General features: G+C 36.4%; 1 protein-coding gene and 1 pseudogene across 13 annotated transcripts in view; one reads left to right on the top strand and one right to left on the bottom strand.

The window, feature by feature from the left end:
- PEAK1 (pseudopodium enriched atypical kinase 1) overlaps window positions 1-27,143 on the bottom strand; it is a 315,488-nt gene that overhangs the window by 158,673 nt on the left and 129,672 nt on the right. For 2 of the 13 annotated variants that reach the window (XM_081549530.1, XM_081549528.1), the window contains one exon: window positions 14,256-14,337. The exons of the other annotated variants lie outside the window; for them this stretch is intronic. The gene's annotated coding sequence lies outside the window, so the exon portion shown is untranslated. The remainder of the gene's footprint in view (window positions 1-14,255; window positions 14,338-27,143) is intronic. 13 annotated transcript variants of the gene reach the window in all.
- LOC145528599 (ATP synthase F(0) complex subunit f, mitochondrial pseudogene) lies at window positions 22,236-22,577 on the top strand (annotated as a pseudogene).

The raw sequence follows: 27,143 nt of genomic DNA, 5'->3' as shown, positions 1-27,143 counted from the left end.
TATCAGAACACAACCAGTACATTTAAAAACATGCCATCTATGGCTGCTTTTGTACTGCAAAGGCAGAGCTGAATTGTTGCAACAAGGATCGTATGGCCCACAAAGTCTAAAACATACACTATCTGGCCCTTCCCAGATAACATTTGTCAGTTCCTGATATAAAGTACACGATTATGCTCTAAAATGATAGGATTTACATTTGAAAATACTAGATCAAATGGTTCATTTTAGTCCTTATCTCCCAATATAATAGTCTTTCATGTTTCTAGTGAAATATTAAGTAATAATCTTATAATTAAAATGACTATGCCATAATATTGAGAGAATTTTGTATACCCAAAAATCCACTTTCTTGATTTATGAAATTTATTAGGCATGATAAATCATTTTCTTTGGGTCAGCTTCTGATTTAAAGTGTGCAATGGAATCTCTGAATTGAAAAATAATTAATATTTTCAACAGTTGATATAATATCATTTATAACAATACTGAGAAGAAAGTGAATAAATGGTTAAGTTATATAAAAAATAATAATTGCTTGAGAGCTTCAGAATTTTGTAAACTGTTTTAGCATTAAAACTAATTCTAGAATGATTCAACTTCTGCTTTTCAGGCCTTGAGTAGGTAAACAGTCCAGAATAATTCTCCCACTGAAAACAACTAGAACACCATATAAAGTACAGGAGGGGACTATTTTCAGACACAGGCATTGCAGGACTATGGTCCCTGAGAAAAGGGAAGTAAAGAAGGCAAGCCCTACCATCATCCAAGGCTCTCAGCCAGGAAGCAACTCCAATACAGCAGAAAGAACCAAAATAGAGCCTGGCAATCTTATTGACTTGAGGAGACAGAGAAAAAAGTTCCAGGAGGTCAAGGAAGCTAGAATTTATAGAGTAGAGTTCTAGAGAGCAGGGAAAGAGTTCCAGTAATTTAAATGAAGGTTCCCTTGAATATTAGCTGTATAAAAACCTGTACATGAGAAGGGTAAAATTTCTTGAGACCAGCCAAGAAGAACTTCTAAGGAAAAAAAAGCTACCAGGGAGTTTTAAAACAAAGAATTCTCAGAGCTGACACAGGGCCAAAATTTCAACAAGTTTCCCTCCAGCAAGAGGGGATGAACCTCACTGAATATGCCAGGCTATTAAAAATGACCCCAGAAGGCCCACACAGAGAAGCAGGGGGGAAAGTAGACCTAGAATAAAAATTACTCTACACCCTCCTGAAAGAAGCTTGGAAGCCTAGAAAGATCAAATTAATAAGCAATTTAAAATGCCTACTAGGAAAAAATCTAATACATTTTAAAGGAATACCACAAAAATAAAAAGCTCAACCTGTAAAATTCACCAATATATGACATTCAATTAGAAATTACTGGACACACAAAGAAGTAGGAGAATGTGGCCCATAACCAGAAAAATACCTGTCAATACAGACAGACCAGAAATGACAGACATGATAGAATTAACAGGTAAAGACATTTTTAAAGGGCATTATAAGTATGCTGCATATAAATGAAAATAGGAACATAGTAAAGAGAGAAATGAAGTTTTTAAAAAATATTTTTAAAAATACCCAAAGAAAACTTCTAGAGATTATATATACATGAAAATTTCAGTGGATAAGATAAGCACTCACGGCAGAAAAAAAGAAATCAGTGAACTCAAAGAGCAATATAATCTATCCAAAATGAAGTTCAGAGAGTAAAAGATGACTGTGAGACAAAGGAAGAACACTGTTTTAAATGTATTACATTATTTTTTAATAAGTGGTATAAAATTATTTGATAGTAGAATGGAATAATAGGCATATTATAAATCTTAGAGCAACTACTAAAATAAGTAAATAAAAGAAGAAAAAATAAACCAATAAAGGAATAAACCAATAGAGAAAATTAAGTGGAATCCAAAAGTATAATTAATTCAAAAAATGGTTATTAGAAAACAAATGGCAAGATGGTAGATTTAAGCCTGACCACATTACTAAATACATTAAATGTAAATTATCTAAATACTCCAATAAAAAGACATTAAAAAAGCAAGACCAAATATACACTGAGAGTCTCACACTAAAATAAGGAAATGGTTTAAAAATAATAGGATAGAAAATATACCATGCAAACCAAAATCTTAAGAAATAGCCACATTTATATCAGAGAAGATAGAAGACAAAACAAAAACAGCATCAGAGATAATGAGAGATATTTCATAATGATCAAGGGATCACTTCACTTGGAAGATGGAATAATTCTAAATGTGTATGTACATAATACCAGAACAAAAACTTATAGACCTGAGGGGAGAAACAAACAAGTACCCAGAAGAGTTGGAGACATCAATACTCCTCCTTCAGTACCTGGAAAGAACAGGTACACTGAAAGCCCAGCAAAGACTTGAGCTGCACTCTCAACTGAACTGATGTTCACAGAACCATGAACATAATGATTTATGATCATCATGATTTATTTTGAGAATGTGGCCCATAACCAGAAAAATACCCATCAACACAGACAGACCAGAAATGACAGACATGATAGAATTAACAGGTAAAGACATTTTTAAAGGGCATTATAAGTATGCTTCATATAAATGAAAATAGGAACATAGTGAAGAGAGAAATGAAGTATTTTAAAAATATTTTTAAAGTATTTTAAAAAATACTTTTAAAAATAATAAAAACAACAAAATAAAAACTTTTATACTGCCCATGAAACATTTACCAAGATAGCCCACTGCTGAACCAGGAGTAAGTCTTAACAAATTAAAAAAAAAAAAAAAAAGAAACTATATATAGTACACTCCCTTATCACAGTGGAATTAAATGAGAAATGAAAACCAAAAATGAAGAACAAAGTAGGAACACTTACAATATCTGATTTCTAGAGTTAACACCCACATAGTTCGGTATATAGTTTTGTACATTGCAGCAATCCACATAGTTTGGTAAAAGCCTAATGATAAATATAGAAAACTGGAACTGAACAGAAAATCCAAAAATAGACTATAAAATACTCGGTCAATTAATTTTTAAAAGTGTCATGGTAACTCAATGCAGGAAGAAAAAATTTCAACAAATGTTGCTGAAACAACTGGATATTCATATGGAATAAAAATGAATTTTTCTTCTATGTGACAAGATTTTGTATATGTAAAAAGACTAAATGAAAATACATCGTAAACCTAAGAATAGAATGTAAAACTACAAAGCTTCAGAAGAAAACAGGGAAAATTTTTTTTACTACTTTAGGATAGGCAAAAATTCAAAAGCATAAGCCATATAAAAAAAGAAATACGGAAATAGTAAACCATATTTTACTTCACCTCATAAACCATACTCTATCAAAATTAAAAACTTCTGCTGTTTTAAAAACATCATTAGAAAAACTAAGTGGTCAGTACTTACATTAAATGATAAAAACCACAAGATACCAATGCACACTCATTAAATGGCTAAATTTAGAAAAGACTGACAATTCTAAATACTGGTGAAGATATAGAGCTGTGATGCCTAAATAATGGTGAAGATGTAGAGCTGCATTCATGCACTAATACAATAGCCACATGTAGTCAGTTAAATTTCAATTGATAAACTGAATAAAATTTAAAAAAATTAACTTCCTGAAATGTACTAGCCATATTTTACCTGCTCAACAACCACATGTGGCTAGTGGATACCATACTGGACACTGCTGATATAAAACATTTTCATTATTTCAGAAAGTTCTATAGGATAAAATTACTTTAAAATATCTGAAATGTTCAGACATTACTTGCAGGTATGTAAAATTTTACCATCACTTTAAAAAAGCTTGACATCTTCTTTCAAAGTTGAACAAAACTTACCATATAACCCAACAACTGTCCTCTTAGATACCTACCCAGCAGGGTTAGTATCATTAGAGACCTAGTGGGGAGCTGGAACTTCCTCTCCCACTAAACATAACCTCAGTCTTCTCCCAAATATCAATGGAGGGTAAGGGGTACCCTGCACTTACATTTCTAGCTGGCAATATCCTGTCAGGGTAGTATCAAAAGAGGCCTGCTCAACTGAAATAAAGTGTAAAGTCTCATGACATAAAACCCAAAATGTCCAGGTTTTAACTGAAAACCACTCAATGAGACTAACATACTGGAAAGAAATGAAAAACAGAAAGTCTAAGAAACAGAAGGTCTTAGCAAAGAAATACAAAGAATAAAATTATTATAAAAAATAGAAGATACAAAGAATAAAATTACAGAACTGAAATTATAATAATTGAAATTAAAAATCCAATAGATGGGCTACTAAACAAGAGAATGGAGAGGATAGAAGAAAAAAAATCAGTAACTAAAAGATAAAACAATTGTAATTAGCCTCCAATTAAAATAAATAAATTTAAAAAGAAGATAAAACAATAGAAGTTACCCATCCTAAATAACATAAAGGACATAGACTGAACGCAAATGAACAGAGCCTCAGAGAACCATGAAATTACACCAAAAGTTCAAACATTCAAGTTATCACAATCTCAGAAGTGAGGAGAAAAAGAGCAGGCCTGAAAAAATATTTGAAAAAATATGGTTGAAAAATTTTCCCCACATTGGCAAAAGACATAAACCTATAGATTCAAGAAGCTGAACAAACTTCAAACAGCATAAACCCAGAGAAATCCACACCAAGACATACCATAGTCAAACTTCTGAAAACTAAACACAATAAAAAAAATCTTAAAAGCAGCAAAAGAGAAAAGATCCTTTACCTACAGGGAAAAACCAATTTGACTATCAGTGGATTTCTCATAAGAAGACATAGAGGCCAAAAGGAACTGGCACAATTTTTTTCAAGAGCTGAAAGAAAAAGAACTGTCAACCCAGAATTTTTCCTCCAGAAAAACATCATTGAGGAATGAAGAGAAAAGATATTCTTAGGTAAAGGAAAGCTAAGAGAATTTATTGCTAGCTGACTTGTCCTAAAAGAATGGATAAAGAAAGTTCTCTAAATTGAAAGGAAATGAAAAAAGATGACATCTTGGAACATCAGGAAGAAGGCCAAAAGAATAAACCTGTGGATACATATAATAATAGTTCTTCTTCTCTTGTATTCCAAATTGTGTCTGATTGTTTAGGCAAAGATTATAATACTGTCTGATATGGTTCACAATGTATTAAAGAAAATATTTAAAACAAGTAGATATAAAATTATGTACACATGCATATAATATATACCTATAAATAATACAACTATATATGAAAATAGTAAGTCAATTAAATGAGGGAAGGTAAAGGGACTGAAGGAAGTTAAGGATTCTACACTTTGCTTGCAGTACTAAAATGTAGCAGTGCTGGTAGTAGTATGGTACAGGAGACTGTGGTATGCTATAATTACACAATGTAATATCTAGAGCAATGATGAAAAAGTTATACAAAGAAATACATTTTAAAACACTAGAGTGAATCAACATGGAATTCTAAAAAGTATTCAACTAATGCACAGAAAAACAGGAAAAGGAAAAGAAAAATGGAAAAGAAGAAACAAACGGAATACAAAAAATTAAATGTCAGATTTAGGTCCTAACATATCAATAATTAACCTTAATTAGCAACAGACTCAAATTGGAAGCAACTAAAATGTCCTACAATGGATGGTTAAACAAATTGTGGTACATCAATACTATGAAATACTGCTGCTGCTGCTAAGTCACTTCAGTCATGTCTGACTCTATGCGACCCCATAGACAGCAGCCCACCAGGCTTTCCCGTCCCTGGGATTCTCCAGGTAAGAATACTGGAGTGGGTTGCCATTTCCTTCTCCAATGCATGAAAGTGAAAAGTGAAAGTGAAGTTGCTCAGTCGTGTCTGACTCCTAGCGACCCCATGGACAGCAGCCTACCAGGCTCCTCCGTCCATGGGATTTTCCAGGCAAGCGTACTAGAGTGGGGTGCCATTGCCTTCTCTGACTATGAAATACTAAATCAGCAATAAAAAGGAATGAACACAGTATAAGTTGGGTGTATCTCAAGGGCATTACGCTAAATGAAAATAGCCAGTCTCAAAGGTTATATATTATATAATTCCATCAATATGACATTTTTTACTATTTTTTAAATTTATTTTTAATTGGAGGATAATTGCTTTACAATGTTGTGTTGGTTCTGCCATCTAATACCGTGAATTAGCCACAAGTATACATATATCCCCTCCCTCTTGAACCTCTCTCCCATCCTTCCCATCCCATCCCTCTAGGTTATCACGGAGTACCAGGTTCAGCTCCCTGTGTTATACAGCAACTTCCCAATTCATCCCACTCTCTCCTTCCCTCACCGTGTCTACAAGTCTGTTTTCTATGACGGTGTTTCTATTCTTGCCTTGCAAATAGGTTCATCAGTAAAATTTTTCTAGATTACATATATATATGTGTTAATATATAATTTTTCTCTTTCTGACTTAATTCACTCTGCAGAACAATCTCTAGATTCATCCACCTCAAAAGAACAGACAAGGAACAGATTTGTTCCTTTTTGTGGCTGAGTAATATTTCATTGCATATATGTACCACAGTTTCCTTGTATGTTCATCTGTTGACAGACATCTAGGTTACTTCCATGTATATGAAATTCTTGAAATGACAAAATCATAGAGATGGATAAAAGATTAGTGGTTGCAAGGAGTGAAGGGTAGTTGAGAGGAGGGTGTGTGTGTGTGTGTGTGTGTGTGTGTGTGTGTGTGTGTGTGACTATATAGGGGCACAAGGAGGGAAGTTTTTCTGGTAAAATTGCAGTCTCAGTTATATGAATCTACATATGTGATAAAATGCCAAAGAACTATTACTCATTTTATTCCAATATCAATTTCTTGATTTTGGTATTATTATCCTACAGTTACATTAGATGTAACTAATAGAAACTGAGTGAATGGTAAAGAGGATATCTCCATATGGTACTATCTTTGCAACTTCCTGTGAATTTGTAATTATTTCAGAGAATAAAGCAAACCAACATTGTAGATACGTAAAGAGTTCGTTATCAGGGTTTCTAGACTTCCCAGATGGCACAGTGGTAAAGAATCCTCCTGTCAAGTGGGAGATGCGGGTTCTATTTCTGGATTGGGAAGACCCCCGGATAAGGAAATGGCCACCAACTCCAGTACTCTTGCCTGGAAAATTTCATGGACAGAGAAGCCTGACAGGCTACAGCCCATGGGATCGCAAAGAGTTGGACACGACTTAGTAACTAAACAACAGCAGCAGCATCAGGCTTTCTATAATACATGTAAGTAAAAATTTTTCCTTTTCTCTTAAAAAAAAAAGCCACAACATCCTTATATTATAAGCTAAAACCTGGAAACAACTCAAATGTTCATTAATAGATGAATGACTAAACAAATGGTTATATAATTGGACAATAGAACACTACTTAGCAACTAAAAAAGAATAAATCACTTATATACAAAACATGGATGAATCTCAAAAATATTAAGCTGAGGGAAAGAAACCACACACAAAAGAGTTCACTGTGAATAGTTCCATTTACACAACATTCTGGAATAGGCAAAACTAAAGTAATAAAGTACATATGGATCAGTAGTTGTCAGGGGTTTAAATGTAGGTAGAGGCTTTGAACAAAAAGGAACAGTCTGAGGATTTTCTGGGATAATGGGTCTACCTGTAACCAGTTTGTAGTAGTAGTTTACATGAATCTGTATATGTGTTAAAGCTCACAGAACTAATTTTTAAAAAGTCAATTTTACTGCATGTAAAAATTTAAAACAACAATAATAAAAACCATCATCTCCCATCACAGCTTTTCAAATCCCATCTTCAATAACTGATAGATCAGAAAAAGAATACAGCTGAATCTTGAACAATGTGGGTTTGAATGGTATGGGTGCAGTTACATGCAGATATCTTTCAATACTAAATTCAGTACTCAATATTTCTCAGTACCACACCATAGTTGGTTGAATCTCTATTTGTGGAGGAGCTGGAAATGCAGAGGGAAGACGATACATGATACCTGGATTAACCCCATTATTCAAGGGTCAGCTGTATTCAGCTCCTACTACTGTCACTACCTAGCTGGTGCTGAGTAATTTACCTTTTAACCCTTGGTTTCTCTTTGAAAAATGAAATAATTAAATGATCTCCAAAGCTTACTCCTATTCTAAAATCTATTCCTATTTCATGCTCCTGTTAAATTTGTTTTATCTCAGAATTAATAAGGAACACAAAATATATCCATGCACTCAAGTGGATTCTATAATCCTACTTCAGACAGTGTGGGCTGGCTTTCAATATTCTCTGCTATTGGTGTTATTTCTGTGATCTTTTTAAGGGCTGTTAATGCCTAACTTCAGAGAAGGAAATGGCAATCTACTCCAATATTCTTGCCTGGAGAATCCTATGGACAAAGGAGCCTGGTGGGCTACTGTTCATGGGGTCACAAAGAGTCGGACACGACTGAGTGATTGAGCACAATGTCTAATCTTAGTTATTAGCTTTGAGTAGATGACCTTTAGATAGGACTCTCCCCTATTAGTAATAACCAGGCCTCAGACTACACGGACTATATAAGATTTGTGCTCCCTTTATCACATCAGCCCTTCTCTATAGTTTGCTATTAAAGTCTGTGAACCAGCATTCATGCTAGCAAAATGACACTTGCTATTTTTAATTTTATAAGACATATGGTATTGGCATTACTGGAGAAGAGAAAGCAAGCCATTTTAAATGGTTTTACTCAATATAATAATGTGCTTTTTTTTTTGTTTACCCTGTATGGAAAATCCAGAGTTCCCAAAGTCTTTTACTCCTTCTTATCTCCTGTAGAAGACCTGCAGACTAGCAAGTTTTGTATTGAAATGCTCTGTTCCCATACAAGAATGAGCAAAGCCAGCAAGGGGACTCACATAATTTTAATTCCAAATTTAGTGTTCATAGAAAACCTTGGTTGCAATCCCAAATGGCCTTTGGTTTAATTCTTTTTTTTTTTTTGAGATGGAATTTTATAAAAGAAATAAGACTAGAGAACAAATGATTATTTATTTCAACAACAGTTACATCCAACAAATAATTTTTGAATACTTAGAAAAATCATCCAATCTTCTCATTTTGAGAAATAAGAAAAATAAAAGTGGCACACATATATGCCAACAAGTATTCAATTAACTATACTTGCTTGATTAATACTATTTTTCCCTAATAAATCCAAATAACCAGGCAACTACAGATGAACTGATAATGCAAATATAGGCCAGCAGATTCTGTAACTCTCCTTTATCACCTACGTTTCTTTAAAAAAAAAATGAATCAATTCATTTACTTCTTTAAGATATATACTAAAATATAAAATAAGTCCTGAGGTACATATAACTGTTAAACAGCAGTTCATTTGGAAAAGGAAAGCTAATTAATATTTCCTTATAATTCCACTGCTATGTTAACCTTTAAGGAAGATGCAAATTTTACTTTATTGAATTTCCTCAGTGTTGAGATCACACATGTAAATACACACACACACAAATCAATATCTCTATATTTCCCTCACTGTCATCCTCAGATTTACTAAAGATGACATTGAAAAGGATCTGAGAGTTCCTCAAATTTCCAAACATCTATAAGAACTTATCTCATTCTTAGAAAGTACCCTGATACAGAAACTAAACACCATAGAAGAAAGCAAATCTATATTGATATTGAATCAATATCGTGGCAGAACTCTTTTTTAGTGCTACTAAATTTCTAAACAAGGCTGAAAAAAAAGTGTTTCAATAATTTCCTTATGGGTGTGCTAAGTCACTTCAGTCATGTCTGACTTTTTGCAGACTGCAGCCCACCAGGCTCCTCTGTCCATGGGATTCTCTAGGCAAGAATACTAGAGAGGATTGCCATGCCCTCCTCCAGGGGATCTTCCTGACCAAGGGATCCAATCCATGACTCCTGCAGCTCCTCCACTGCAGACAGACTCTTTACCACCAAGCCACTGGGGAGCCCAATTTTCTTATAGAAGTAGTTTAAGAAATTAAAAAGCTTAATGGAGTAAACCCATGTCTTCTCAATCATTCCTGTACTGAGAGAATGTTTTAAAATGAATGAGGCACCAGACTGGAAGCCTGGCTCTTCAACCCTGGTGCCAAACAAAGGAAACTGACAAATTACAGGGAAAAAAAAGTCCAATCACTTAAAAATATTCTAAGCCCTCAGCTAAACATAACTTTATTATGACCACTAAATCATAGCTGGCCAATGAGAAGCTAATTGTAGTCCTTAAAACTTACTGTAGTCTGGGTAAGCAAGACAGAGTCATATTATAATAGGTACAATTCAATAAAAAACTGTTTATGTCAGATGCTTAAAGTTTCTAGGAGACTAGTTCTAGAGATATCTCAAAAACTAAATATCAACTACTCTGAAGTGGTCTTTTCATTTCTTTCCTTTAAAGAACCTTAAAAGCAATGGCTGAAAAATACCCTTGCACATGTTTTGAGGTCAGACACAAAACTGAGAATTTAAGTTTTCCTCAAATGCCATTTCCCTGAATACCATGGATCTGATGGTATTAGAATGGGAGTTAGCTAAAAGGTAGAGCTCTGTAGGAAAGGGCATGTGGGAGAAACGTCAGCTCGTAGGACAAGAGCATCTTTAAAATTAAAGACTCCTAAGGAAAAAAAGATTTCAAGAAGAACATTTGCTTTTCTAATTTAAGTAAAATCTTATTTAATGTTGCTTTAAATTTTGTTGTGCATCTATTACATCCTTTATTGTTTTCTTCATTTGATAAAACATATGGAAGATCCTCCTCCCATTTATTAGTTCTATAAAATACAATTAAAAACTTTAATATAGAATAAAAAAAGAGATTTTATTAATGACCAAATTTTCACATCCACAGAGAAAGCACCATTACACCGTGTAATCTAGAAAATTACCTCCTTTTAAAGGAAGGACAATTGGGGGACCAGAACTGTAAAAGAATAATGACTAACATCCATAAACTAGTTTTAATATAATTTTCTTTCCAATTAAAATATATATATTGTTTGCAGAAAGCTACCAAAGTAAAGGAATCTACTGATCTGTACAGCGAGATCACTGGCGTGGGAACAGTTAATGCTTCCAAAACTACCAAGTGGAAATAGGAAAGAAAACTGAGCTCACATCACTAAAGGCAATGAAATAATGAAATAATTTTCTGTAAAATTAAGCTTCCCAAACATATTTATCTGTTCATTTGCCTTATATCCTTTTGAATTAACTATCTTAAGTTTTCCTTAGGTAATTTACAATTTATTTTTTACATTTTACATTTAAAGTCGCTCAGTCATGTCTGACTTTTTGTGACCCCATGGACTACAGTCCGTGGAATTCTCCAGGCCAGAGTACTGGAGTGGGTAGCCTATCCCTTCTCCAGGAGATCTTCCCAATCCAGGAATCGAACTGGGTCTCCCACATTGCAGGAGGATTCTTTACCAACTGAGCTAGCAAGGAAGCCAAAAATCTGACACTTGTAGTTTATTTCCTCCTGCCGCTTAAGAGAGAAATAAAAAATGTCTGACACTTGCAGCCTATTTCCTCCATTTGGAGACCCCTAGCCTTCCTACCTGTTACCCTCTTGTTCCCCCCTTTTCTTTTAGGAGAATTAAGTACTTGATTATGGAGTACCATTTCTCTATGAATTACTTCATTGTGGAGAAAGCAATTCAAATAGTACACTACTGATAGACACAAAAATATTAAAAGTCCATTATACCCACTCCTCATCCAGGAAAAAATGAAAACAAAGATTAAATCAATGCAGATCTGAGTTTTTGCCATTCCCTTCCCTCTTTGTTTCTGCTGTTTACACTACTTATAGTCATTACTACATTTATACTGGGAAACATTTGTTTTTCCTGCTTGGATTTATTTCATAAACCACTAAATTCTCACTTTCTCCTGCAGTAAGACTTTATCACAAAGATATAATTAATCCCACTAAAGCAAGAAAAAAAAGAAAACTCTAGGTTTAGTCAATCATTTAGTTTAGGCTCAGCTACGTGACTCTAGACCAATTCAATTGCTCTTTTGTACAATAATGGTGATGCTAGGTAATTCACAAGATTGTGGTGAAGCTTGTGTGAGATTAAGGTAGGTGAAAGAGTTTTGGATGTTTAAAGTGTCATACAAATGTAAGGGTCTCAGTCTCTACATCTGTCACATGGGAGGATTCAGTTCGATGATCTCTAAAGACGTCTCATCTCTAAAACTGCATTAATATTTACATATGAAGCAATTAAAAAATCTATTTACTCTTGGGATAATTTCATAGTTGTAAGAGACTTAGGGAACAATTAACTCAACCCTCTCATCTCACAAAACGAGTCCAAAAGTAGACGAAGAGACTGGTAGATAACACAAGTCAGTAGGAAAGTTGGGAGCAGGAAGGACACAGACCTGACTCTTAACCTCAAAATCCCTTCTATCGTGTGATGCTGTTCACTGTTTTGTGAATTTAAACTGTCTTCACCAGTTTAGACAACTACCTTTACAAACTGGAATGGAAAATTAAAATGGAAAGCTTATTAAGAAAATGTAAATATTACTTTGGTGAAGATGATTTAACTGTTAACAGTCCAATTAAGAATGTTTACAAATGACACTTATGTTTTTTTGGCCAGGAGAAATATCAATAACCTCAGATATGCAGATGACACCACTCTTATGGGAGAAAGCGAAGAGGAACTAAAGAGCCTCTTGAAGAAAGTGAGAAGAGAGTGAAAAACCTGGCTTAAAACTCAACATTCAAAAAACGAAAATCATGGCATCTGTTCTCATCACTTCATGGCAAAGAGATGGGGAAACAATGGAAACAGCTAGAGACCTTATTTTCTTGGGCTCCAAAATCACTGTAGATAGTGACTGCAGTCATGAAGTTAAAAGACACTTGCTCCTTGGAAGAAAAGCTATGACCAACCTGGACAGCTTATTAAAAAGCAGAGACATTACTTTGCCAACAAAGGCCTATATAGTCAAAGCTACAGTTTTTGCAGTAGTCATGTGTGGATGTGAGAGCTAGATGATAAAGAAAGTTGAGCACTGAAGAATTGATGCTTTTAAACTGTGGTGTTGGAGAAGACTCTTGAGAGTTTGATCAAGGAGATCAAACCAGTCCATCCTAAAGAAAATCAGTCCTGAATATTCATTGGAAGGACTGACGCTGAAGCTGAAGCTCCTATACTTTGGCCACCTGATGCAAAGAGCTGACTCATTAGAAAAGACCCTGATGCTGGGAAAGATTATAGGCAGGAGAAGGAGACAACAGAGGATGAGATCGTTGGATGGCATCACCGACTCGATGGACATGAGTTTCAGCAAGGTCCAGGAACTGGTGATGGACAGGGAAGCCTGGCGTGCTGCAGTCCATGGGGTGCAAAGAGTCAGACATGACTGAGTGACTGAACTGAACTGAACCGACAAATGACACAAATCGCAAAAGGAGCTTAGATCAAACTGTCCAGCTATTCACTTGATTTGTGTGACATTCAGTTTTTAAGTCCATAGGTATGACGTAAACCCTACCTAACCTTTCACAATAAAGAGTTTCAATTCTGCTTTTGTTACTTACTAGCTATGTGATTCAGGGCAATTTATTTCTCTGAGCTTCAGCCTCTTCCTTTTTCTTTAAAACAGAGATAATACCAAGTATGTCACCTGGCTATTCTGAATTAGCTCATGTTAAATGATCTAGCTCATGTGAAGACCCTATATCAGTACCTGGCACATACTAAGTGCTGTACAAATATTATTTTCCTTCTCTAATTTCCTAAACTTTAGGGGAATAGAGAATGTTTCCTCTCCTTTTACTTTATCAGAAATATTTATTGAATTAAATATATGGGGTCCTGGTCCCTCCACTTCAGTTACAAGCAGTTGTACAACTAAACCTAAATAAAATGAGGAGCAGTGTGACAAAATGGAAGGCAAATGGGGTTTGGAGTCAACAAATCTGAGTTTGAATTCCAGTCTGACTACCTACTAGATTTTTACCTTGAGCTACTTACCAGACCTCTCAAGCTTCTTATCTGGAAATGTGACTTTTATCTAGCTTTTTATCATTCTGTTGTTCATATTCACAGATGTGACAAATACCTAGAAAGGGGCATGTCTTATTAATCTCTGTCTCTTCCATACTAAGGCAGAGTTCAAAATTATAAGATCTGCTGCTAGAATAAGGCAAGAGACTGAAAAGAGAGAGAGACTCAAGATTAGAATAAATGTGTTACATTAAGAAAAGAAAAAGTACAAACCTAATTTAACTGGCACCAACTCTAGGCATTATGTCATTGCTTTCTTTTCTTTCCTTAGGAATGGGCCTCAAGTATTCTTTTCCTACAGGATGATGCAACGTGGGAAATGTGTGTTAGTGAAGGTCATTTGACTCATACTTTAAAATTGAGCATTTTAAAATTTACCATAAGGCAGTGCTTACCACAATACTCATTCTATTTAATGGACTTTTTTTTAATAGATAAAATATGCAAGAGGTGTTTTACTTTAGAAAATACTATAGGTTTAAACAGCATGGGCAGATTCTTTACTGTCTGAGCCACTTGGGAAGCCCTTAAAAAAAGTAACCTTACCTCAAACATTACTTTCAATGAATAACAATACTTTGTTAAAGAGGACTTAACTAGTCAGAATAGGATTGCACAAAGCATTACGCAGAGATGCTTCTAGAGCTATATGTCTTAATCTTTTGAGTGAAGGGTGAGTGGTGAGGTATTATACACAACCATAAGAATCTGATGAAAGCTACGAATTGCATGCCCAGAAAAAGGCACATACATGCATCATATTTTACATATAATTTTAGTTGAGTCATGAAACCCAGTAATTATCCTGTAGATCTAGAATAGGATTGCACAAAGCATTACGCAGAGATGCTTCTAGAGCTATATGTCTTAATCTTTTGAGTGAAGGGTGAGTGGTGAGGTATTATACACAACCATAAGAATCTGATGAAAGCTACGAATTGCATGCCCAGAAAAAGGCACATACATGCATCATATTTTACATATAATTTTAGTTGAGTCATGAAACCCAGTAATTATCCTGTAGATCTCTAAAATCTGTTAGTAGATGCTAAGCAACCTCTGTTTTTGAATTTTTCAAAATAATGGACTTAAAGGATTTTACAACCTTAAGCAATTTAGCAGTCATCTAATGCAAACTGCTAATACTAATAAGGAAATAGTGCCCCAGAAAAATAAAAAGAATTAGGTAAAGCCGTATTGCACTCAGGAACAATGACATGTCCAACTACCATACTAATCTACATAAGACTGACAGGGCAGAATTTAGTATAAATCAGTGCCTTTGGGTCAGAATAATTATCACAATGGAACCAGAATAGGAGACTTTCAAATGGTCTTTTGGCCTAAACACATAATAGATCATCATTGACGGTTAAGAAAATGAAATTTGGAGTTACATGACACGTGAAAAAGTTGACAAAGGCACTAAATCTTTCTTATTCGCAGGTTCTTCAAAACAAAATGGAAAAACAATAAAACCTACACTTGCAGGATTATTTGAAGGATAAAATCTGATAACATGTATTAAGTATTTAACACAGTGCCTAGGTATATCCCCTGGAGGAGGAAATGACAACCTACTCCAGGATTCTTGCCTGAAAAATCCCATGGACAGAGGAGCCTGGCATTATAGTTGGGCTACAGTCCATGGGGTCGCAAAGAGTTGGATACGACTGAGCACAGGACAGCAGCAGAAGCAAGGTACACAGTAAGTGCTCATGAAATGATACAAATTTTAAAATATTTCTTGTCAAGTCATGGAATTGGGTACAATATAAAATAAAATCTCAAAGTAAATGAGATGCTTTACAGCTAAATAAAATAACTAGCAAACATTTACAAAGTATCTATACTATATTATTCAAGGTTTTACCAAGGATACAAAAGGATAAAGCTGTCCTCCTGTGTTCTCTTTTCAAGCAAAGACACAGCTTTTCCCTGCTCAGTTTCTGCCTTGGGTTCCTCTTTCCCTTTTCCCTTTCTTGTTTAGTTGCTCAGTCATTCCGACTCTTTGCAACCCTTTGGATTGTAGCCTGCCAGGCTCCTCTGTCCATGGGATTTTCCAGGCAAAAATACTGGAGCGGGTTGCCGTTTTCTTCTCCATTCCTTTCCCCTTAGGGCTCAGCTTTTTGCCTACTTCATATCTACCCACATTCTCTGTGCTCCAACCAGGACTGAAAGGATCCCCACATGAATATCTCTAATCCTAACCTTTCATCTGAGCATCAGATGCCTATATTCTGCTTTCTATATGCTTCCACTTGAAAGTACTATAGGTACAATACATCAAAAACTTTTCCTAATATCTATTCCTTCTTTAAATTCCCTGCTATGGTTATTAACAGCACCACAGCCACTTAGACACTCAAATCAAACTCTGACAGTAATCTCACATTTCACCAATTACTTTAAATGTCTGATTCATTTCTACTCTAAACACTTTTCATGTCTATGTCCTCAACTTCACCTCTATTAATGGTATCCAAATCCAGGGCATTGTCTCTCAATATGACTGAATCAGTAATCTATCTGGTTTACTCTCTTCTATGCATGCACTCTTACCCTCTCTCAAAGTCATTTACCATACTCCCATCAAAATGATCACTCTAAAATGAAAATCCTGCCACACCACGAGTATGTCAAACTCTTCAAAAGCTATTATTCACAGGATAAGGATAAAATCCAAGTTCAACCACAAAACAAATGCCCACGTATGACACATAAAGCCCTCCATGACTTGGCTCACGCCTATCTCTTCATCTTCATTTCCTATCTCCCACTTCATCACACTACAGCCATACTGAACTACTTGTCAAACTTCATGCTGTTCTCTTAGCCAATATAAACTTATGTTCCTTCCATGAATAGGAAATTCTTACTTGTTCTTCCAGATTCAGGTCCAGGATCACCTTCTCTGGGAAGCCTCCAGAGTACACTTTCCTACCCTACTAAGCTCACACATCATCACAACAAGCACTCAGGAGATTTTTGTTAAACTGAACTGAAACTAAGCAAACTAACAACAAACAGCAAATAATTTATACATACAAAGCCAGTGAGAAGGGCAACTAGATAGTTTTCAGTGCTTCTTTAGAAAAAAGTCTTGATCTGGGGATACAAGGAGATTGTTCACAGATTGTTGAAGAAAAGAAATTAAAGTATTTGAGTGAATAAAATAGGGATGGAAATGGACACATTTAGAGGAGACACATGTAAGAAAAGACTGGAGGATAATAAACAGCTAATATAAACTCACGAATGTAGCCATCAATATAAAATGATTTAGAGACACAACCAATACATCACCAAAGATTTTTAAACAGTTTTCTCTGGAACTATATGATTTAATGGCCATTTAAAGATACTACCCTGTACATCAATTAGGGAGATATTGAGAAAGATATTTTCATCTTTTAGTTAATCTCTTGCATTTTTATGAGTCTGAGAAGGTACTCCCACTTAGTTACCATGTACTGAAGAACTCTACATAAAATCCTGAAATTATAACATATCTCTATATAGCACAATAGTTCACTGAAATTGGAACAAGGTAACACAGACTTTCTTTCAGTTAGTTCAAGGGCTAGTCAATCTCCTTAAACAATCATTAATATTGGAACATTAGGTTGCTCCAAATCACCAGTGGAAAATGAAAATATAGAAAACTCAGCATCAATTCACAGAGGAATTCAACTGTAAATACCCTGCTTTCTGAATGCAGAATTCAAGAATATCAATCCTGAAACTTAAATACACTAGTTATAATACAGAAGAACAGAGGTATGAGGTAGACTCATATAAAGAGTAAAAACTAAGGTTATCTACCAAGAATAAGAAGAGAAAGAAATGCTGTTATTTCTGAACTGTACTTCACTACACAAAATCTACTGCTTGCAGTAAAAACAGGTAAGACTCACCCTAATACAATAACTAGAAAAACCACACAACAGTCAGAAGAGGATCACATTAGAAGAACAAATAGAACAAGTAAACCAGCCACCCTAAACTGAAGCATCTCAAAGTGGACATCTGATTGGTTATTTTATATACTTGACAGTATATCTGTATAAGGTAATAACAACCCCAGGCACATCTTCTATACCAAGAGGAAAGGTGATTAGAAAACAGATTTATGTAAACAAGCACAGAAGTACTTTGGAGCTTAAAATTCATTTGCATGGAGTTGTATGTTTTCTTGTCCTTGACTGTAAATGCGAATTCTCTGCTTTCAGCTTTGCAGACAATTTAAAAAGAGAGACACAAAGGTGAATGTGAATTTGCAACATAACACTGATGTTATATCAGCAGATATGGATGATTCTCACTCTCACATCATACCTGTCATTTTAAAACACCCTTACTGATATGAACTAACATTCATGAATGAAAGGTTAAAAAATTCTTTTGGGCTGTTGTATTCAAGCAAATTGACAGACATGAATGCACAAACACTAGTCTTGGATTATGAAATCCCCACACACATGAATACCACTGTAAAAATAAATTTCTCTAAGAGAATAGGGACTGAAAATGTTGCTGGTTTGCTAAAGAGAAAGCATCACTATAAAAGAAACTGGCAGCCTACCAATATGATGTTGACAAACATATTATGCCCAAGTGTGCTGTAGATGATCATTTAGATTCTGTCAGTCAGTGTCACCTATGTTTCTGCAATATTCCATTTTATGAAAACCTATTGGCTGACGGAATATGGAATCATCCATCTGCAAAAGCAAACTGTTTTTGTCTGATACGGATTTATTTTTTTAACAAGAAAAGAGGATATATATTTCTTGGGATCATAATCTCAAGCACAAATTGGGACTAATATCTGAACTGTACACATGCAAGGATTATTCATAAAAGAGTAGCAGATTTACACACACACAGTTGATTCTTGCTATGTGCAGTAGTTATATTCTATAAAGTTTTTGCAAACACTGAACTGGTGAATGCTATACTTTCATTGCTTCTAGGAAATGGAAAACAGGGTTAAGTTTCTACAAGCCTCTGCTTACAACATTTTATCAACCTATCAATATGTAACTTCTTTTATTGTGTATGTCTGTTTAGAGATACTTTATTTAATATATACTGTTGATTCATTAAAATCGAACTCACAGCCAAGAGTGTAGCTCATGACTGAACAAAGCTTATCTAACACACATATTTTCACCATTAGTAACATCACAACCTTCTTGTGCTTAGGCACACTACACAGTACTTCCACACAAAACCCAGAGGCCAGGTTAATCAGTGAAATCACCCACCAAGAAAGCATTAAAAATGTGAAAAACATGGCACAAAGGAGATGGCAAAAAAGATGCTTCTTTATAGTATGAGAGTTGAAACAAGAGGGCAAGATGTCAACCTCAGCTGAGAATGTAAACATTAGGCATTTCAATTTTTTTTGCCACTCTGCCTACATCTGCAAATGGTTGTGAAGGCAGCCCAAATATTGATTTGGGAGTTTAAATAAATCTTAGCAAGTAGATAAGTTTGAAAATATGGAATCCATGAATAATGAGGATCAAATGTGGATATAGATCTACATATATGTGTGTGTAAACATACACACATATGAACATGTGACAAATGACATATGTGGCAGAAAAGACAAGTTATGGGACTCTCTGGTTTGAAACTTTCCTAAGGTCCAGGCCTATATTTCCTTTGGGCCCCCTGGATACCTCCACCTGAACGTTCTATCAGCACTTCAGACTTCAAAGACCAAGCTCACCCTCTGCACTTTGCTTGGAAGCCACCTTCTGCTATATTACTTCTCCAATAATGGCACCATCTTATCTCCTCAAGTCATGATGACTTTGACTCTTCTTTACCACATCCTATCCAGGGAGCAAATCATGTTAATTCTTCCTCTGAAATACCTTGTAAAGTTATCTTCCCTGCCCAAATCCACTACAATTATCACTAAATGCCTATCATTTGTTGTATTTAGTTGCTCAGTTGTGTCTGACTCCATGTGACCCCATGAACTGTAACCTGCCAGGCTCCTCTGTCCATGGGATTCTCCAAGGAAGAATACTGGAGTGGGTTCCCATATCTTCCTCCAGGGAGTCTTCCCAACCTAGGGATCGAACCCAGGTCTTCCTCAATGCAGATGGATTCTTTACCGTCTGAGTCACCACGGAAGCCCTTTCTATCATTTGGACCATTGGTAAGTTACTGTCTCCTCTATTTTCTACCCCAGAATCACAGGTGATATTACTGTCAGTGTTATTTTTCCAAACCTAATTATACTCTTCATTTCCCTGTACCTGTAAGATAAGCTTGAGAATTCTTGGTATGGTAGGTATGGTTTTTTATGACTTGGCACCAAATCATCCTTTTAGACTCACATACTGACACTCTTCTCTAATAAACTCTATATTCTAGCCATATCAATTTATTTCCCATTATTTGACTGTATCATAAAGGCCCTTTATAATGCTCTAAATTTTACTAGCAATCCTCTTTCTTCCATTTTAGAATTGCCCTTAAGTTTTCTGCTGATGTTACTTCCTATGTGAAGTCTCTCCTGATAAGCCTCTCCCTCCACCTCCGGCCAAGTTAGTCAGTCTTGTCTGTGCTTCCACAGTATTTTCACATACTTTTGTTACAGAATTCCTTCAGTTCTAATTATTAACAGAGAAAGTGTGAGAATTTACAAGGTTAGTCAAATATTGACGACTATTATAGCTGGGTGGTGATGGGAATTCATTGTATCACTGTGTACTGTAGTGTACGTGTTAAACATCCATTAAAGGAAAGTTAAAAAATAAAATGTGAGAGTTGGGGAGAGGAGGAGGGAAGAGAGAGAGAAGAAGAGGAAAGGGAGGGAGGGAAGGAGTGAATTTGTTTGTAAGTGAATAGAAATTAGAAGACACTTGCTCCTTGGACGGAAAGCTATGACAAGGCTAGATAGCATATTAAAAACCAGAGACATCACCTTCTGACAAAGGTCCATACGTTGAAAGTTATGGTTTTTCCAGTAGTCATGAAAAGATGTGAGAGTTGGACCATAAAGCAGGCTGAGTGCCAAAGAATTGATGCTTTCGAACTGTGAGGCTAGAGAAGATTCTTGAGAGTCCCTTGGTCTGCAAAGAGGTCAATCCCAAAGGAAATCAATGCTGAATATTCATTGGAAGGATGATTCTGAAGCTGAAGCTCAAATCCTTTGGCCACCTGATGTGAAGAGCTGACGCAATGGAAAAGACCCTGATGCTGGGAAAGATGGAAGGCAAAAGGAGAAGGGGCAGCAGAGGATGAGATGGTTAGATAGCAGCACCAACTCAATGGGCATGAACCTGAGCAAACTCCACAAGATAGTGAAGGACTGAGGAGCCTGGCATGCCACCATCTATGGGATCACAAAGAGTTGGACATGACTTAGGGACTGAACAATTGAAAACTTGACTTATGTGTGACTTAAACAAATAGAGCACTGATTTTTCCCCCACATAAGAAGTCTAGAGATAGGTAGTCAAGGGTTGGTACAGAGGCTCAAGATGTTCATCAAAGACCAAGGCTCTGAGATGGCACTTCCTACAGTGGAACAGGTGACTTTCACTTAGGGTTTTTTTCCTGCTCCTTGATGCCAATGGCTTGTGAATAGCATCCATCTAAGCAAGAAACTAGTAGGTTGCCATGCAAACAACTGTGTCAGAGGCAGCCTGAGTCTGTGAGGGACAGTCTGGGTTTCCTGGACTCTGTTTTTTTTCTGGTAAAGGAATTTTGAGGACTGATCAGCTCTTGTAGGTTTAAAACCATAGCCCATGGGCCAATAACATTTAGGGATGTGGTTACACAGTTCTTTCCTCATGAGTGGGAATTTGACCCTCTTCAGAAGAAACCATACCAAGATGGGATGATGGAGAACTATAGTAACTTGGCCTCATTGGGCCATTCCATTTCTAAACCAGACATAATTGTGTTATTGGAGCAAAGAAAATACCCCTCGATGGTTATGGGGGAAGAAACAAGAAGCTGGAATACAGAATTGGATTCAAGTTATAAAATAATCAATGACAGAAAAACATTTGTATCTGGGAAACATTCATCTCTTTTTCTGCATCAGAGAATTCATAGTGGTGAGAAAGCCTATGAAGAACGTGGAAAGGCCTTTTGTTGTGTGCACCTTAAACCTTGCTCAACACAGGAGTTCTTACTGGAGCAGACAGCCAGGACTCCAAGATGGCGTCAGTTGTAGCACTAAATGAGAAGAAACCCCTAGATGTCAAATTAAGGGAGCTGCCAAGCTGGATAATAATGCGAGATTTTATCCCTAAAGGCATTGCTGGAATCTTTCAAAGAGGTTATTACTGATATTACAACAAGTATTTCAACATGAAGAATGGGAGTATCACTGGTCTTTCTATGGTGCTGGCAGCTTATGTGCCTTTCTACTGTGGCTGTTCTTACAAGGCTCTTAAACAAAAGCAACCAAGAGAGTTCCACCCAAGAAGGCACACTGCATTCCTGACCATGATACCTGCTGGGCACCCCAAATCCTTTCATAGACTAATGGAGAATTAACACCCAATAAAAGATAACTGGTTAAAAAAAAAAATCTCTTAGCAACTTTTTTTTTTTTAATACTCTTTAAATATTTTTTTTTTCTGTTTTTTTTTTCAAATAAATTTATTTATTTTAGTTGGGGGCTAAGATATTAAGAAGAGGTGGCAAGAATACACAGAAGAACTGTACAAAAAAGATCTTCACGACCCAGATAATCACGATGGTGTGATCACTCACCTAGAGCCAGACATCCTGGAATGTGAAGTCAAGTGGGCCTTAGAAAGCATCACTACGAACAAAGCTAGTGGAGGTGATGGAATTCCAGTTGAGCTATTTGAAATCCTCAAAGGTGATGCTGTGAAAGTGCTGCACTCAATATGCCAGCAAATTTGGAAAACTCAGCAGTGGCCACAGGACTGGAAAAGGTCAGTTTTCGTTCCAATCCCAAAGAAAGGCAATGCCAAAGAATGCTCAAACTACCGCACAATTGCACTCATCTCACATGCTAGTAAAGTAATGCTCAAAATTCTCCAAGCCAGGCTTCAGCAATACGTGAACCGTGAACTTCCAGATGTTCAAGCTGGTTTTAGAAAAGGCAGAGGAACCAGAGATCAAATTGCCAATATCCGCTGGATCATCGAAAAAGCAAGAGAGTTCCAGAAAAACATCTATTTCTGCTTTATTGACTATGCCAAAGCCTTTGACTGTGTGGATCACAATAAACTGTGGAAAATTCTGAAAGAGATGGGAATACCAGACCATCTGACCTGTCTCTTGAGAAACCTGTATGCAGGTCAGGAAGCAACAGTTAGAACTGGACATGGAACAACAGACTGGTTCCAAATAGGAAAAGGAGTCTGTCAAGGCTGTATATTGTCACCCTGCTTATTTAACTTATATGCAGAGTACATCATGAGAAACACTGGGCTAGAAGAAACACAAGCTGGAATCAAGATTGCCAGGAGAAATATCAATAACCTCAGATATGCGGATGACACCACCCTTATGGCAGAAAGTGAAGAACTAAAGAGCCTCTTGATGAAGGTGAAGGAGGACAGTGAAAAAGTTGGCTTAAAGCTCAACATTCAGAAAACTAAGATCATGGCATCTGGTCCCATCACTCCATGGGAAATAGATGGGGAAACAGTGGAAACAGTGTAAGACTTTATTTTTTTGGGCTCCAGAATCACTGCTGATGGTGACTGCAGCCATGAAATTAAAAGACGCTTACTCCTTGGAAGGAAGGTTATGACCAACCTAGATAGCATGTTTAAAAGCAGAGACATTACTTTGCCAACAAAAGTCCGTCTAGTCAAGGCTATGGTTTTTCCAGTGGTCATGTATGGATTTGAGAGTTGGACGATGAAGAAAGCTGAGCGCCGCAGAATTGATGCTTTTGAACTGTGGTGTTGGAGAAGACTCTTGAGAGTCCCTTGGACTGCAAGGAGATCCAATCAATCCATCCTAAAAGAGAACAATCCTGGGTGTTCATTGGAAGGTCCGATGTTGAAGCTGAAGCTCCAATACTTTGGCCACCTCACGCGAAGGGTTGACTCATTAGAAAAGACCCTAATGCTGGGTAGGATTGGGGGCGGGAGGAGAAGGGGACGACAGAGGATGAGATGGTTGGATGGCATCACCGACTCGATGAACATGGGCGTGGGTAGACTCTGGGAGTTGGTGATGGACAGAGAGGCCTGGTGTGCTGCAATTCATGGGGTCGCAGAGAGTCGGACACGACTGAGCGACTGAACTGAACTGAATTACTTTACAATATTGTAGTAGTTTTTGCCATACATTGACATGAATCAGCCATGGGTCTACATGTGTTCCCCTTCCTGGACCCCCCTCCCTCCTCCCTCCCCATCTCATCCCTCTGGGTCATCCCATTGCCCCAGCCCTGAGCATTTGTCTCATGCATCGAACATGGAATGGTGTTCTGTTTCACATATGATAATATACATGTTTCAATGCTATTCTCCCAGAACGTCCTACCCTCACCTTCTCCCTCAGAGTCCATAAGACTGTTCTATGCATCTGTGTCTCTTATTCTGTCTCGCATATAGGGTTATCATTACCATTTTTCAAATTCCATATATATGCATTAGTATACTGTATTGATGTTTTTCTTTCTGGCTTACTTCACTCTGTATTATGGGCTCCAGTTTCAGCCATCTCAATAGAACCGATTCAAATGTATTTTTTTAATGGCTGAGTAATATTCCTTTGTGTATATGTACCACAGCTTCCTTATCCATTCGTCTGCTGATGGACATCTAGGTTGCTTCCATGTCCTGGCTATTGTAAACAGTGCTGCGATCAACATTGGGGTACACGCGTCTCTTTCAATTCTGGTTTCCTCGGTGTGTATGCCCAGCAGTGGGATTGCTGGGTCATATGGCAGTTCTATTCCCAGTCTTTTAAGGAATCTCCACACTGTTCTCCATAGTGGCTGTACTAGTTTGCATTCCCACCAACAGTGTAAGAGGGTTCCCTTTTCTCCACATCCTCTCCAGCATTTATTGCTTGTAGACTTTTGGATAGCAGCCATTCTGACTGGTGTGAAATGGTACCTCATTGTGGTTTTGATTTGCATTTCTCTAATAATGAGTGATGTTGAGCATCTTTTCAGGTGTTTGCTAGCCATCTGTATGTCTTCTTTGGAGAAACGTCTGTTTAGTTCTTTGGCCCCTTTTTTGATTGGGTCATTTACTTTTCTGGAATTCAGCTGCAGAAGTTGCTTGTATATTTTTGAGATTAATTGTTTGTCTGTTGCTTTGTTTGCTATTATTTTCTCCCATTCTGAAGGCTGTCTTTTCACCTTGCTTATAGTTTCCTTTGTTGTGCAAAAGCTTTTAATTTTAATTAGGTTCCATTTGTTTATTTTTGCTTTTATTTCCAATATTCTGGGAGGTGGGTCATGGAGGATCCTGCTGTGATTTATGTCGGAGAGGGTTTTGCCTATGTTTTCCTCTAGGAGTTTTATAGTTTCTGGTCTTACATTTAGATCTTTAATCCATTTTGAGTTTATTTTTGTGTATGGTGTTAGGAAGTGTTCTAGTTTCATTCTTTTACAAGTGGTTGACCAGTTTTCCCAGCACCACTTGTTAAAGAGATTGTCTTTTCTCCATTGTATATTCTTGCCTCCTTTGTCGAAGATAAGGTGTCCATAGGCGCGTGGATTTATCTCTGGGCTTTCTATTTTGTTCCATTGATCTATATTTCTATCTTTGTGCCAATACCATACTGTCTTGATGACTGTGGCTTTGTAGTAGAGCCTGAAGTCAGGCAGGTTGATTCCTCCAGTTCCATTCTTCTTTCTCAAGATTGCTTTGGCTATTTGAGGTTTCTTATATTTCCATACAAATTGTGAAATGATTTGTTCTAGTTCTGTGAAAAATACCATTGGTAGCTTGATGGGGATTGCATTGAATCTATAGATTGCTTTGGGTAGTATACTCATTTTCACTATATTAATTCTTCCAATCCATGAACACAGTATATTTCTCCATCTGTTTGTGTCCTCTTTGATTTCTTTCATCAGTGTTTTATAGTTTTCTATATACAAGTCTTTTGTTTCTTTAGGTAGATATATTCCTAAGTATTTTATTCTTTTTGTTGCAATGGTGAATGGTATTGTTTCCTTAATTTCTCTTTCTGTTTTCTCATTATTGGAGTATAGGAATGCAAGGGATTTCTGTGTGTTAATTTTATATCCTGCAACTTTACTATATTCATTGATTAGCTCTAGTAATTTTCTGGTAGAATCTTTAGGGTTTTCTATGTAGAGGATCATGTCATCTGCAAACAGTGAGAGTTTTACTTCTTCTTTTCCTATCTGTATTCCTTTTATTTCTTTTTCCGCTCTGATTGCTGTGGCCAAAACTTCCAAAACTATGTTGAATAGTAGTGGTGAAAGTGGGCATCCTTGCCTTGTTCCTGACTTTAGGGGAAATGCTTTCAATTTTTCACCATTGAGGATAATGTTTGCTGTGGGTTTGTCATATATAGCTTTTATTATGTTGAGGTATGTTCCTTCTATTCCTGCTTTCTGGAGGGTTTTTATCATAAATGGATGTTGAATTTTGTCAAAGGCTTTTTCTTCATCTATTGAGATAGTCATATGGTTTTTATCTTTCAATTTGTTAATGTGGTGTATTACATTGATTGATTTGCGGATGTTAAAGAAACCTTGCATTCCTGGGATAAAGCCCACTTGGTCATGATGTATGATCTTTTTAATATGATGTTGGATTCTGTTTGCTAGAATTTTAAGGATTTTTGCATCTATGTTCATCAGCGATATTGGCCTGTAGTTTTCTTTTTTTCTGGCATCTTTGTCTGGTTTTGGAATTAGGGTGATGGTGGCCTCATAGAATGAGTTTGGAAGTTTACCATCTTCTGCAATTTTCTGGAAGAGTTTGAGTAGGATAGGTGTTAGCTCTTCTCTAAATTTTTGGTAGAATTCAGCTGTGAAGCCGTCTGGTCCTGGGCTTTTGTTTTCTTAGCAACTTTCAAATCAAGTAATATTAACTAAATCACCATTCTGTGTATTACATCCCCATGAGTTATTTATTTTATAAC

The sequence above is a fragment of the Giraffa tippelskirchi genome, chromosome 12 (assembly GCF_054371585.1).
Source record: "Giraffa tippelskirchi isolate mGirTip1 chromosome 12, T2T-mGirTip1v1.2.pri, whole genome shotgun sequence".
Classification (NCBI taxonomy): Eukaryota; Metazoa; Chordata; class Mammalia; order Artiodactyla; family Giraffidae; genus Giraffa; species Giraffa tippelskirchi.
This window is presented reverse-complemented; position numbering and strand designations above follow the sequence as displayed.